The following is a 16,305-nucleotide window of genomic DNA, read 5'->3' as shown; positions in this document are numbered from 1 at the left end:
TTTGAATGCCCAAGTGCTTCACAGAAGTTTAGAATGCAGAGTCGTGAAAATAAAAAATATTTTTTTTTTTCACAAAAAAGATTTTGTAGCCCCCAAGTTTTTATTTTCACAAGGGTAACAAGAGAAATTGGACCCCAGAAGTTGTTGTCCAATTTATCCCGAGTACGCTGATGCCCCATATCTGGGGGTAACCCACTGTTTGGGCGCACGGCAGAGCTCAGAAGGGAGGGAGCACCATTTGACTTTTTGAGCGCAAAATTGGCTGTCGTGTTTGGAGACCCCCTGATGTACCTAAACAGTGGAAACCCCCCAATTCTAGCTCCAACCCCTAACCCTAATCCCAACCTGATCCATAATCCTAATCACTAACCCTAACCATAATCACAACCCTTACCCCAAAACAACCCTAATGTCAACCCTAACCATAACCCTAATCAAAACCCTAAATCCAACACACCCCTAATCCTAATCTCAACCCTAACCTCAAACCTAACCCTAATCCCAATACACCCCTAATCACAACCCTAACCTTAACCCTAATCCCAAACCTAACCCTAATCCCAAGCGTAACCCTAATGCCAACCCTAACCCTAATACCAACCCTAATCCAAACCCTAAACCTAATCCCAGCTCTAACCCTAACTTTAGCCCCAACCCTAGCCCTAACTTTAGCCCCAACCCTAACCCTAGCCCTAAGGCTACTTTCACACTTGCGTTGTTTGGCATTCCGTCGCAATCCGTCGTTTTGGACAAGAAACGGATCCTGCAAATGTGCCCGCAGGATGCGTTTTTTGCCCATAGTATTGCCGACGGATCGTGACGGATGGCCACACGTCGCGTCCGTCGTGCACTGGATCAGTTATGTTTTGGCGGAGCGTCGGCACAAAAAAAGTTCAATGAAACGTTTTTTTGTACGTCGCATCCGCCATTTCTGACTGCGCATGCGTGGCCGTAACTCCGCCCCCTCCTCCCCAGGACATAGATTGGGCAGCGGATGCGTTGAAAAACTACAGCTGCTGCCCACGTTGTGCACAATTTTCACAACGTGCGTCGGTATGTCGGGCCGACGTAAGTGTGAAAGAAGCCTAACCCTAAATTTAGCCCCAACCCTAACCCTAAATTTAGCCCCAACCCTAACCCTAAATTTAGCCCCAACCCTACCCCTAACCTAACCCTACCCCTAACCCTAACCTAACCCTACCCCTAACCTAACCCTAGCCGTAACCCTACCCCTAACCCTAACCTAACCCTACCCCTAACCTAACCCTAGCCGTAACCCTACCCCTAACCTAACCCTAGCCCTAACCCTACCCCAAACCCTAACCCTACCCCTAACCCTACCCCTAACCCTACCCCTAACCTAACCCTAGCCCTAACCCTAACCCTACCCCTAACCCTAACCCTAACCCTAACCCTAACCCTACCCTATCCCTACCCCTAACCCTACCCCTAACCCTAACCCTAATTTTAGCCCTAACCGCTGTTCTCCTGCCGGCCGGCAGATGGAGACAGATGGCGGGCGCACTGGGCATGCGTCCGCCATGTTCTTCTGCCGGCGGCCAGGAGGAGCAGCAAGAGGATCCAGGGACCTAGGTGAGTATGCTAGGGTCCCCGAATCCCCCTATTTCTCTGTCCTCTGATGTGCGATCACATCAGAGGACAGAGAATTACACTTTACTTTTTTTTTTTTTTTTTTTTTTTGCGGTCGCCGGTAAACAGTTAATTACCGGCGATCGCAAAACAGGGGTCGCTAAAACCGACCCCCGATCATGCTCTTTGGGGTCTCGGCTACCCCAGGCAGCCGAGACCCCAAAGATTCTCCCGATGCCGGCCGGCGGGCGCACTGCGCATGCGCCCGCCATTTTGAAGATGGCGGCGCCCACCGGGAGACACGAGGAGCATCGGGGGAGCTAGGTGAGTATTGGGGGGCCACCTGGGACCCCTTTTCTCTGTCCTCCGATGTGCGATCACATCGGAGGACAGAGAAATTAAAAAGAGATCGCTTTTTTTTTTTTTTTTTTTTTTTGCGATCGCCGGTAAACGGTTAATTACCGGCGATCGCAAATGCGGGGAGGGTTAAAAACCCCCCGAATCATGTTCTCTGGGGTCTCGGCTACCCTCGGCAGCCGAGACCCCGGAGAAAATCGGCCTGTGGGGGGCGCTATACACTTTTTCCACAGCGCCGTTAATTAACGGCGCTGTGGTTTAAGTACCCTTAGCGGCCGCCGTTAAAAGGCGTATCGGCGGTCGCTAAGGGGTTAAACTGGGTCTATAGTTAGCTGTCTTTAAATACTAGAATTATATTTATCTACAATTTCCTTGCTAGACTCAATTTCATGTTAAGTTTTATTCTTGTTTTAATTTTCAATAATATCTTAGCTATCAACATGCATAGGAGATATGTAGAGCTGAAATGCTTTAAAAAAGAAGCATGTTGGACAACTAGGGGTCTGTTTGTGTGGGAGACAGGACAAAAGCTTAGAAAAGGCATGATTTCTTATTGCCACACAATTAAATAAAAAAGAGAAAAGAAAATAGATTGATAATGTGGCCAAACATTTTTGAAGACCACATCACAGCGTAATGGAATTAAGATTGCTGGTATTAAAACGTGCATTTAAGATCACGGAGAAATAGAAGAGTTAAGGAGAAACTTATGATGACCTTTGATACACTGAGAGAAGGAATGAATATGTTTAACAGATTTGTCTTTTTATATCAATTAAGGAATGCGCCCCTCAGACCTTATGGGGGCATCACAAACCTGTACTGGACCGCAATCAGTGGACAAAAAATTTTTCCCACTCCATATCTATGAACTGCTCAAATATTAATGGCCACAACTTTTTTTCCATCCAACAGTGATAGTTCAGCTTCATGTCACTTGTCTTATTTACAGCATTATTTCTGTGTCCTGTTGCTTATAAATATTTGACTCTTCAGCTTTTGTTATATACTGAGCCTGATGGAGAGACCTGAGAATCATCGAAAGCTTGTAATTTATTAATATCTTTTCAGTTAGCCATTAAAAGTTATCAACCACTGAGGTCTCTTAAAATTTTTCTATATACTGCCCAACAAAGTACAAAGGTATATTTTTCCTGTAATGATGTAATGTACAGTATTTAACTATGCTGAGCTGAACAGCTCAAATCTGTATCAGAAAAAAAACTATTGTCCAACATGACATCTAAAAAAAAATCCTAATAGACTGTGAAATTGACTTCCATACAGACAAAAACTAATTTTGAATATGGATTATTAATCATTAAGAAAGACCAGTACGTACAATAGTGATATAATCATGGGAAATTATCTGTTCACACAAAATAATGTTAAAAATAACTCTTGTGGAACCAGTGGTAGCAAGTTCCTTAACATGACATCCTATTAATATTAGGTTCTTTGCAGCAATCAAAAGCTTATAGAATCAAATCATGTAGAACATATACTTGTTAATGTGAAGAATATTTACTGAACCATAATATGCGTAGGCAATAGGGAGCATATACTGACAAATATTCACTATAAAGTATTCATTTCAAACCACAGAATGTTTAAGACAGAAATAAGCAAATAAAGCAATATTACTCTAGCTTACAGATATACAGTATAAGTGCAAGTTACATCACTGATATATTTTTATTGATATGTGACAACTGACTAATGGATTCACTAAGTAAAAAAAAACATTTAATGCATTTTGAATTCTTATGTAACTGTAAGAATTATCCATGTATTATGTTTTATGAATAATTCCTGTTATTAGATGTTATATATAACATGCAATCATAGGTATGGAGAAAGAAATACACATTTTGTGTCATGTATACGACATGGTTCATGTCCTTCTCTCTCAAAGTTAATATTGCTGGCCTCTCTTTGGATCTGGGAGGGGTATTTATACACCAGACTAGAATTCCCTGTCAGCTATACTTTCGTTTAGTCTGCGTATCTGACCCCTTGAGTGTGTGCTCGGTTTGCATTTGCTTGTTATGCTCTCCGTGCTTTACTCTGCTTGTTTGTTCTGTTGGATTTCTGACCTTTGGCTCCCTTTCTGACTTTCCCACCACCTCACCCCTCTGTTTCCTCATTACCTCCTGGTTTTGATCTTGGCACGTTTAACTATTCTCCAGTGTATATCATCTCCCCTGCACCCCAGCTTCTGGCGCCACCCTCAACCACTTCCTACCCTGTCACTTGGTTCAGGTCCTGTTTGCTACCCGGTGAATTCCCCGCCGCTCTGCTCTCAACAACCTTGCTGCAGCATGTAGTTCTCCTAGCAGCAGTTATACCCGGGAGTCATGACATTTTGGCAGAATTACAATATTGCAAGAATATATAGTTTATTTCAAATATTGTCTAATAGTTTTGTGCATATTATATGCAGACTGTGCAGCTGCAAAGTAACCTCAAAGCATGGAGATCCATTATCTTGTAAAGTATTGTACTTAATAATTACTACTTTGCAGTTATTACAAGAGGTAGAGATAGAGAGTACAAATTTCACCATTGCAGAATGTGCAAAGGTTTAAAAAAATTAGCCAAGGGGTCTCTCTCAGACCAGCTGAAAGAAACTGTGATGGGGACATTACAATACACTTAGCAGCTATGACAACAGGTAGAGATAGAGAGCACAAGTTTCGACACTGCACAATGTGCAAATGTTTCAAAGAGTTCAAAACAATACCCACATGGGGTATACATAGATAAAAACTAAGTACTTATTGCAGAAGCAGGAGGAGTTGATTTCCTGAACAAAATGGTTTTGGATGGTAAGGGATTGACGTGAAGACAACTTCCAAAAAAAATCATTTGGCCAGCATTTAGATAATGTTGCTGTCATCCATAGGGCTTACAAAGTCAGAGGAAATCCAGCTCATGTTCAATTTTAGAACAGCCAGCCTGTCTACAATTTCCATTGAAAGGCGTGTGCATCTATCCTTTATGATTGCACCTGCTGGACTAAAAAATCTCTCAGACAACTCACTCGCAGCAGGGCATGACAGCACCTCCACGGCATACAAGGAGAGGTTGGGCCAAGTGTGTAGCTTGGACAATCAATAGTTAAAGGGCACTGAATGATCAGGAAGGACGCTGGTATGGAAACTTAAGTAGTCCTTCGCCTTCTTGGTAAACTTCTCCCTCCTCGTCATAGTTATTATTATTAATATTATTATTATTATTTTTTTATATAGCACCATTGATTCCATGGTGCTGTACATGAGAAGGGGTTACATACAAGTTACAGATATCACTTAAAGTAAACAAACTAACAATGACGGACTGATACAGAGGGGCGAGGACCCTGCCCTTGCGGGCTTGCATTCTACCCACAAGTAGCCCTTGCTGATCGGACGGTCTGATGAAAATGGCTCAGTTGGTGGATATTACCCCTCTGAGTTCCACCAGGTGTTTGTAGCCCTCCCTGTAATCCTTAAACTGAAAACAATACAGCAGGAATTAGATGAAGTCAATTCCTTACTTAATGAGCATAAATCATGTGCACAATTTGATACACTAATTGCGCAAATAAATCAGAAAGTGACAACACTAGAAGAACAGATTATGGATCGTAAAAAGAAAAAATTTGTCAGAGATTCCAATGACTATTCTATGAATAAAGTGTATGACTGGGGAGGCTGGGTGAATAGCAATAGAACACCCAGGTCTATACTCAAACATAGCCAGACTCACCACAAACGAAAAAATTTTTTCAAGAAAAAGGCAAATAAGTCGCATGTGTATTTTACTTCATCAGACCCAGACTCGTCGGATAATCAACTTACTGCTTCTGATGTCTCCCTGAATGAAAAAGGAGCATGTGCCCCACGTAGTGATTACCGCCTGACAAAAAACGCAAAAGGCGGGGGGGAAGAAAGCACCGCGAGCGGAGGGGGGATGGTGACGCACAACAAGAAGTTTCACAACAAATAAATGAATACACTAATGTGCTAAACCTTTCTTCCAGAAGCTTGTCCTCAGATCAAATCCAAGTACTATCGCTGGGTCTGAATTTTGCCCCTGATCAGGATTTTGATCTGTTTACTACCATAATGGACACCAATAAATTTATACGGAATCTGACTATTAAAAAGCATTTTCTTCAGGAGAACAATCAACCGGAGGATATCCATCAAGAAGACCCCATGGTAGGGGAGAGACTTGACAATGAATTTTCCCAAATGGACTTCAAGGAACAAGTAACGCCGGTTGCGTTACAAGATCTAGTTTCTGGTCCGATGCCAGATCATGAAAGAACTAATGTTTCTCAGAGCTTTATTACCAAGAATCCCTATTTTTATCCCATTCAGTCTAGGATAGAGTGCATGGACCGCTTCCAAGAAAATGTGAAGAGGGAATTGAGACAGCTCTATAATGATGTGAAATTAAATAAATATAAGAGTCACAGAAATTTGTCTATACAAGAGCAAAAGGCAATAAATGAACTTAGAGAAATGTCAGATCTAACAGTTAAAATGTCAAATAAAGGGGGGGGGGTGGTATTGTTAAATACAGCAGATTACCATGAAAAAATTTTGGAATTATTGTCTGCTCAGAAGACATATAAGAAATTAAAACAAAACCCCTCACATGAAATTATTAAGGAAAGGGATCTGATTATAAGGGAGGGACAAAATGTGGGGGTTTTAACTAAAAAACAAACAGAATACCTCTCAGTTGAAAATCCTATTCTCCCGATTATATATGGCCTACCCAAAGTTCATAAAAAGGATGGCATCCCCCCTATGCGGCCTATAGTGTCGGGAATTGGGTCATGTAATGAAAGGTTGTGCCAGTGGGTAGACTCTTTACTTCAGCCTTTAGTAAAACAAACTCCAGGCTATATCAAAGATTCTAAAGAGATCCTGCAGATTTTTTGTGACAGAACTTGGCAAGCCAACCATTCCTGGCTATGCTGTGACATTATATCGATATATACATGCATACCTCATGATCTGGCAATACGAGCTGTAAATTTTCATCTAACTAAATTCAGTGACTACTCTGAGGATTTGATACAGTACCTTTTGTCGGTAATACATTTTTTGCTAACCAATAATTTTTTTCTATTCAATAAGGAATATTATTTACAAAGGGCGGGGGTAGCTATGGGTGCTAAGTTCTCACCCTCCCTCGCAAATTTGGTAATGGCCTATTGGGAGATGGAATTTATTTTTTCTGTGGCCAACCCATTTTTGGAGGATGTGGTGTGGTATGGCAGATACATAGACGACACCCTAATTATATGGGGGGGCTGTGTGTCTGCCATACCACACTTCATCAATTATCTTAATTCCAATGAATACAATATTAGATTCACATACAGGCATAGTTTGACTAGTGTTTCTTTTTTGGATCTAGAACTTATGGGACAGGTGGGTAAAAATATAATAACTAAGACATATCATAAACCTTTAATAGGTAACACCATCTTGCATGCTCAAAGCAGTCATTGTAAACACACTATCAAATATATCCCAGTAGGTGAGCTCACAAGAATTAAACAAAATTGTAGTCTAGAAACAGATCTAAAGGGTGAATTTGGACGAGTAACCAACAAATTAGGAGATAGAAAATATCCTCAATGGACAATAAATCGGGCCAGGGGAATTGTGGACAGAAAAAATAGAAAAGAACTAGTAATGTCTAAGAAGAGCAAAAGCACAAAAAGAGTATTCAGAGATCCTCCAAAAATTAGAAAAAACAGCAAAACACGGCAGAGGTTCTTACCTGCCTAGGCCTCCAAACAAATGCACTAACAGGATGCAGTGGACCCATGTGGTAAAATAGAAACACAGGTGCAGCATTATTGATGACGCAGCCACTCACCAGCTACCAAACTAATGGAGGGGATGGCTGCTTGGCACATAGCTGCACATAAAAACTTGTATGTGGCGCTGTTCACACAATGGAGATGCACAGCATCCAGGCAGGCCTAGTAGTGACACCCTTCTATTAGATCAGGCGGGCCTGCCCAGCGCTATCCAAATGCACCCCATGTGCACAGACACCACAGTTTAAAGCAGAAAATGGGCCCAACTGCACCCTGAAAAAAAGGTGCAAAAAAACACATAAAAAAATATTATGTGAGGTATTGGTTTATATTCTGGCCAAAATACGCAAGCTCATAACCCACGTCAAGGGTCCTCACGCTTATGAGTCCTATCTCTAAACAGCAAAAGCACAAACAGAGGATTCAGAGATCCTCCAAAAATTAGAAAAAACAGCAAAACGCGGAAGAGGTTTGGAGGCCTAGGCAGGTAAGTACCTCTGCCGTGTTTTAATGTCTAAGAAGAAAAATAATAGTATCTCAGAAATGGGAAAAAAAAACATATATATGTTTTCAATATAGCCCACAATTTATCAAAATCAGAAATATTATACATAAATACCTGCCCATTCTATATGAGGACCAACAACTCTGTGACATACTGGATACAGGGATAAACGTAGTCTCAAGAAGAGCACCAACAATTGGAAACAAAATAGCCCCTAGCATGTTTTCCACTGAAGGGAACAAATGTACTAGAACCTGGTTACATTATTTGGGTTTTTTTAGATGTGGAACAAATAATTGTATGACTTGTCAACATGCTGGTGTCTCAAAAAGTTTTTACAATGCGGATGGAACAGTAAAATTTGACATAAAACAATATATTAATTGTAATTCCACCAACATTATATACAAAATTGACTGCAAAAAATGTAATCTATCATACGTGGGATGCATGGCCAGAAAGCTAAAAACACAAATAAGAGAACACTTATATGATATAAAAAATAATCAAAATACATATAGAAATATATCAGCAGCAGCAAAGCACTTTATTATGCATCATGCCTGTAGTACTATGTACCTCCAGGTCCAGGGGATAGAACATGTTAATGCATCACCGCGGGGTGGAGACATCAGGCGGCGTCTCCTAACAAGAGAAGCATTTTGGATTTTTCATTTAAATACACGTTTCCCCACAGGATTAGCGCAATGAAGTAATGCTGCATTATTGTTAATTATGAGATGAATTTTTATGCATTGTTTATGTTTGCACTGATTTTATTGAAGGACCTGTCTAAAGGTCATGTGACTAGTAGAAGGGATCTGATTGAATAATGTTTCCTATAACTAAGGTGCTCAGGAAGGATATAATGGAACTAGAGAGAGTACAAAGGAGGGCAGCAAAATTAATAAAGGGGATGGGAGAACTACAATACCCAGATAGATTAGCGAAAGGCATCTGAACATGAACTCTGCCATGTTTGGCAAACTACAAAGAGTCGAATGTTCAGTGTTTCACCAGCAAGAACACTAATCATCCTCTCCTCACAATGCATAGCCTCCTCCTCTTCAGGTCATCCATGTTGGACAGGCATGAAGCTCAGATTGGGAGTCCCCTGTATAGCGCAGAGCAAAAAATAATCCTCCTCTTCCTGTTCCTCATCATCACCCAATGTGGCCAGAGAACACTGCATGAGGCTGGGCTGTGTGGTATCAGCCACTGTACAAACTTACTCCATAGCCACCTGCTCAGCATCAAAGCTTCATCTTTGAAATTCTGCAGCAAACATTTTAAAAGACAGAGCAATGGGATGGTTACACTTATAATTGCATCATCAGCGCTCACCATCTTGGTGAATTACTCAAAGTTTTGAAGAACTTCACATAGGACAGCGATCCACACCCACTCGGCAGTTGTTATGTGTGGGGGCTGAGTGTTACTTTGGCGGGCATTGAGAAGCTGGAATTCATAGACTGCCCTCTGCTGCAAAATTCCAGCATGTGGGCAGGTTAAAAATCAGTCGGTGACAAGGCAAATTAAAGCGCTGCTGCAGTAAAGCTAGATTGAGAAAGCCTGATATGACTTTTGGAAATGTGCGCTGACATGGCGTACCTTGGTAAGTAGGTCAAGTAAGTTGGGTATGGTTTTAAAAACTGCTGTACAACAAAGTTCAGCACGTGGGCCATGCATGGAACGTGTACCAGCTTACCAAGCTTTAAAGCGGCCACCAAGTTTTGCCCACTATTACACACAACCAGAGATTCATCAGGGAGAGCCACTGATTGTTCTATTCTTTTATCCCTTTAAACAGCTCTCAGCATTGTGAGCTTTATCACCTGAAAAGATGAGCTTCACCACAGCGTGTTGCTGCTCGCCTAGGCAGTGCTTCAGATTTCCTAGCTGGGGAGTGATGGGGAGGCTAGTTTCACTGACGATGATGATGATGAGGAGAGATATGAAGTGGACTATGAGGGGACTGAAATCGTGATGAAAGTTATGCCAGTTATGCCCGCTAGTCTTGGTGTGGGTAAGATATGTGATGTTTCAACCTTTGACTCTGTCCCAGACTCCACCAGGTTATCCTGTTGGGCCATCAGGGAAATTTATCATCCCTGTCCACAAGAACTTGTCCACATATCTGTGGTTGGGTGGACCTTCCCTGTGACTGCATTGGCCAGAGCATGGCTGATATTGTGTAACACATGCTTATGTTACGCTTGGACGGCTCACCAGGAAAAATAGTGTCGGATGAGAATCAAGTACCGTCGGGCTGCCACTGTCAAGAGGTCACGGAAAGACTCAGTTCCTACAAGTCAAAATTGCATCATTTCCAGGGCTAGCAATCTGGCAATGTGGGTGTTTATCGTTTAGGCCTGTGGATGGGTGACTGGATGTTTCTTCTTTCTAGTAAATGTCTGGGGCAGTGGCAACAGAATACTGCACTGGGTAAATTAAGTGGATGTGTTTGCAGACTATTGTGTGTGTGCAATCACTGGTTGTGGGCAGGAGGCATCAGCGACTGCTCCATTGTCAGCAGATTGAGAATGCTGTAACACAGGGGAAGGAGCAGTGGTTTCACCCTCAGACACAGATTTAATGCCCATCTACTGTGGTGCTTGTCTGCCACGCACTTTTGCATGCTGGTGGTACTGAGATTGGCAGTGTTCTTGCCTCTTCTTAGCTTTGTTTGCCAGATGCTGCAAATTACAGTTGCTTTCTCTGAAGGAATTTCAGAAAAAAAACTACCACACAGGGGAACAATGCACCCTTGGCCTGTTATCTAGACGAGTGGGGGGCTCTGTGGAACAGTTGACCGAGTTCTATCTCTGGGTAAACCACTACCTCTTCTTGCCTGTTTTCCATCCCTCTCTGCACTGGTGTACACACTAGGCGGCCACTGTGCTAGGTTGGATCAGTGGCCTCACCATTGACCACGGTGTCTTCCAATTCCTCATTCTAATCCTCCTTCTAAGATGTGATTTGAGGCTGACCTGATGGCAACTATGCCTTATGATTATCCTCCACCTTTTCAGACATCAATTGACCTTCCCCAATGTGCTTCTCCTGGCCGTTGGTGTTCAAATCTTTGGACATCACTGCACTCTACCTCCTCATGACCATCTTTAATGCTGCACATTGAGAGGCCTTACAAATACCAAGGGAACATAAACAGATCCTCAGATTGTCCAGCGTTAATTTCATATGTCTCCTGGGACTCTTCATGGTGGGAGGAAGAAGGATGAGATGCCTATGAGTAGGAACAAAAAGTCCGAAACACATGAGGTATGCTGGGGATGTTTGCCCCTTGACACTCTATGATATCTATGTTATTAAGTCTTTACAAACAATAGATTAAATAAAAGACAAAACTTGAATTTTTATTTAAATCAACTAGTGCTGGTTTTTCATTTTTGCCTGCATTTACAAGTGGACTCCAACCACATTGAACCTAGTACCCGTGGTCCTGTAATACTGTGGTGAGCACTGTGAAAATCCTTTTTTCCCCCCTCTCCCATGTTGATTTTTTTTAGATTGTCTTGGTGACACACTCCAAATGCGGAGTAATGAAGATTATCACCCCTGCTAAATTGTCATATACGATTATCTGTACCTGGATTACGCAAGTCGCATAACTGCTAGATACAGAAACGCTATTTTTAAACCTATAGGAAATTATGATTATTTTTTTCAATTTTCTTGCTGACACACTCCAACAGTGGATTAGTGAAGATTATTGCCCCTGCTAAATTGTGACATACGATTATCTCTACCCAGACTGCGCCAGTTGCACACATTTTGTCCACCATGAAATACTGGCTGTTAGGCTATGTGCACACGTCCGGAATTGCCGCTGAAATTTCCACAGGAATTCCAGAATTGGCATGCGTTTTCCCGCTAAACACTAGCGTTTTACAAGCATAATTAGCTTGCAGAATGCTAGCGTTTTCCAAGCGATCTGTAGCATCACTTGGAAACCTGATTGACAGGTTGGTCATACTTGCGAAACATAGTGCTTGACAAGTGTGACCAACTTTTTACTATTGATGCTGCCTATGCAGCATTAATAGTAAAAATATATAATGTTAAAAATAATAAAAAAAAAAATATGTTTATTCTCACCTTGCCACAGCCCCCGATCTCCTCAGCGGTGGACGCGGCGGCTTCCATTCCCATGGATGCTTTGCATGAAGGACCTTTGAGACGTCATGATCACGTGACCGCAATGTCATCCCAGGTCCTTGGCGCAAAGCATCCCTGGGAACGGAAGCTGCCGCATGCACCGCTGAGAGGCGGGAGGACTCCGGGGGCCATCAGAAGGTGAAAATATCACTATTTTTTATTTTAATTCTTTTTTTTTTAACAGGGATATGGTGCCCAGTCCATGGAGGAGAGTCTGCTCTCCTCCACCCTGGGTACCATTTGCACATAATCCACTTACTTCCAGCATGGTGGGCATAGCCACATGCGGGAAGTAAGCGGATGTGTGCAGAATCCCCGCGATTCCGCAAAATTAATGAACATGCTGCGTTTTTTTCCAGAATGCGTTTCTGCTCCGGAAAAAAATGCAGCATGTGCGCAAAAATTTCGGATTGCATTCTAATAATAGGATGCTTAATGTATGCATTTTTTTCACGGTTTTACCGTGTTTTTATAGCAAAAAACGTGAAAAAAAAACAGGAAAATCTGGAACGTGTGTACATAGCTTTAATCTTTCTTGACCCACATAACAAGGAGAAACTTGCTTATCTCATGTCTGAGCAGACATGCCATTTCCAGTTCATGTATGCCACTGGACCATTGTGGAAGACTCTCTAAAAAGATTACCCTCAGACAACGCTACTGGCAGAGGTACTGGCTCTTTTTACCCACAAGGATTGCAGGGGAGGGCCTTACACACCAGATGCAGCTCAGGGGTGGAAATGTCCACATTTTCTTGAAATGGTCACATCAGCAAGGGCTATCTGTGGGTGTAACTGACAAAAAGGGAGAAGTTGACAAAAATCGTGAAGGACTATTTAAGTTACCATACCAGCATCCTTCCTTATTCTTCAGTGCCCTTTAACTATTGGTTGCCCAAGCTCCACATTTGGCCCAACCTCTCCTTCTACATCTTGGAGGTCCTGCCATGCCCTGCTGCAAGTGTGTTGTCTGAGTGGGTTTTTAGTTTGGCTGGCGCAATCATAATGAATAGGCGCACACACTTGTCAACAGAAAATGCAGACAGGTTGACCCTTCTAAAGTTGAACAAGGGCTAGAATTCCGGTGACTTTGTAAGCCCTACGGATGATAGCAAAGTAATGTAAAAGCAGCCCAAATGTTTTGTTTGGGAAGTTGTCTTAAGATTCATACCTTACTATCCAAACACATTTTGTTCATGAAATCACCTCCTCATTTATGTATACCCCATGTGGCTAATGTTTTGCACTTTGCGAAAACTTGGCACATTGTGCAATGGTGAAACTTGTACTCGATTCCCTTAAAGACACACTCCAAATGCGCAGTAATGAAGATTATTGCCCCTGCTAAATTGTCACATAAAATTATCTGTACTTGGATTGCGCCAGTCACACAACTGCTAGATAAAGATACGCTATTTTTTAAACGAATAGAATTTTTTTTCAATCCTCTTGCTGACATACTCCAAATGCGGAGTAATGAAGATTATTGCCCCCGCTTAATTGTCATGTACGATTATCTCTACCTAGATTGCACCAGTCGCACAACAGCTAGACAAATATTAGCTATTTTTAGTGGGAAATCGCAGAGAGCTGCAGCATGTATTTGCAATGATCAGAACACCCAGGTGCCTGCCTTTCACCCACGCTCCCTCCTATTAAATGTCTCGGTACTAAATCACCACCTAACAAACAAAAACAAGTAATCTAGACAGTCTTCAGCCCTTCAAAGAGCTTTTTGAAATAAATAATGCTCACTATAACTTTCTATCACTACCCCTATGCTCCTTTCACTTTCCCTATGCTGAAACTACACTCTTCCTATGCTTTTTCCTGCTGCAATGTGCTCAAAGATGGCGCCGGCAGCCTTTAAATAGTCTCTAGGATTCTGGAAGATCAGTTAATCACAGTAATGCCAAACCAAAGATGGCACCGGGATTAGAGTGATTGGCAAGCCAGCCCAGCATGTTCATTGGCTGCAAACAAAGCGCAAAACCTGCTCAGAGGGTCGCTCAAATATACTGGGGTGAATACATAGTTTCTCGCCGAGTAACGAATAGCTCGAATACCATACAATTTGTTATTTATTATCTACATTGTTTGGTATAACTATCTGGTCTAAGGACATAAACATTTTAATTTTTAAAATTACAAAACGTTCAGATTTTTGTCAAATTTTCCATATTTTCATAAATAAACTTAAATCATATCAACCTAAAATTACCACAAGCATGAAGTACAATGTGTCATGAAAAGAGTATCTCGGAATCTCTTGGATATGTTGATGCGTTCCAGAGTTATTATCTTATAAAGTGACATAGTTTAGAATTGAGAAAGATTGACCTGGTCAGGAAGATGAAAACAGGCTGGGGGTCAATGGGTTAAACACAACTGTTCACTTACTAAACTGTCAACATTGTTTGAAACATTCTATTAAGCCTTTTTTTATCTCTCCAATTAGACCAATATTAGTCTTGTACACATGTGTACAGTGGCCAGTTACACTTGTTTGCATGTGGCAAGTGACTGTACATACATTTTCTGGTCTCATCTGATTTTGTAAAGGCACATTGAATTTATTTTTCTTCTGCTTTATTATGAAAGATCTTTTTATGTATGGATTAACTGTTTTAATTGTCTACTTGCCACAGGATTTTTGCCATTGTTGCCGTATATTTATTACTGGTTGTGAACCTACATGTAACAACTTCACAAACTAGCATTTTAGTTTTCATTAACATAATTTTATTTTCATTGAGCATCATTATTTAAAAAAAAAAGAGATTAATTTAATCTATGAACAGGTCTTTGCTATTTTGTGAGCAACATAATCTAGGAAAAGCAACTCTGATTCTAATGATGTATCACTTAGTTTTCTGGGTGCAACAGTTGTGACACAATCAGAGCTATTAGGTGTAGCATGAAGCAGAGCTCAGAAAACCAACTCTGATTATACCACAATTTTCTATGTACATTGTCTATTGACAGTGAGCTGCATATTAGAGGAGAAATTATGGGCTGTCTAGCAGTCAAGTGAGCTGTAGTCTGGTCAGTGATAGTCTCTTAGGGATGGGTGGACCCTTGGACATTTAGAAAAAAAAGTTTGTTTCCGGCACCAGAACAATAACCAAACTTTACCCCGAACCTGAACCCCATTCAAATAAATGGGTGTCCCAACATCCAGTTGTTCCCATTGTTATCTGTGTGACAGCATGGAAAACACTGGCTATGAATGACGGTAACCTTATTTACGTTACCACTAGTGTTGAGCATTCCGATACCGCAAGTATCGGGTATCGGCCGATACTTGCGGTATCGGAATTCCGATACCGAGATCCGATACTTTTGTGGTATCGGGTATCGGTATCGGATACATAGAGATGTGTAAAATAAAGAATTAAAATAAAAAATATTGATATATTTACCTCTCCGGCGGCCCCTGGACTCAGCGCGGGTAACCGGCAGGCTTCGTTGTTCAAAATCAGCGCTTTTAGGACCTGAGAATCACGTCCCGGCTTCTGATTGGTCGCGGGCCGCCCATGTGACCGCCACGCGACCAATCACAAGCCGCGACGTCACCGCAAGCTATTAGCGCGCTCATTTTTGAAAAATGAGCGCGTTAATGGCTTTCAAAGACGTAGCGGCTTGTGATTGGTCGCGTGGCCGCGACCAATCACAAGCCGCGACGTCACCGCAAGCTATTAACGCGCTCATTTTTAAAAATGAGCGCGTTAATGGCTTTCAAAGACGTAGCGGCTTGTGATTGGTCGCGTGGCCGCGACCAATCACAAGCCGCGACGTCACCGCAAGCTATTAACGCGCTCATTTTTAAAAATGAGCGCGTTAAT

Source organism: Ranitomeya imitator, chromosome 3 (genome assembly GCF_032444005.1).
Source record: "Ranitomeya imitator isolate aRanImi1 chromosome 3, aRanImi1.pri, whole genome shotgun sequence".
Classification (NCBI taxonomy): Eukaryota; Metazoa; Chordata; class Amphibia; order Anura; family Dendrobatidae; genus Ranitomeya; species Ranitomeya imitator.
Note: the sequence above shows the minus strand (reverse complement) of the source record.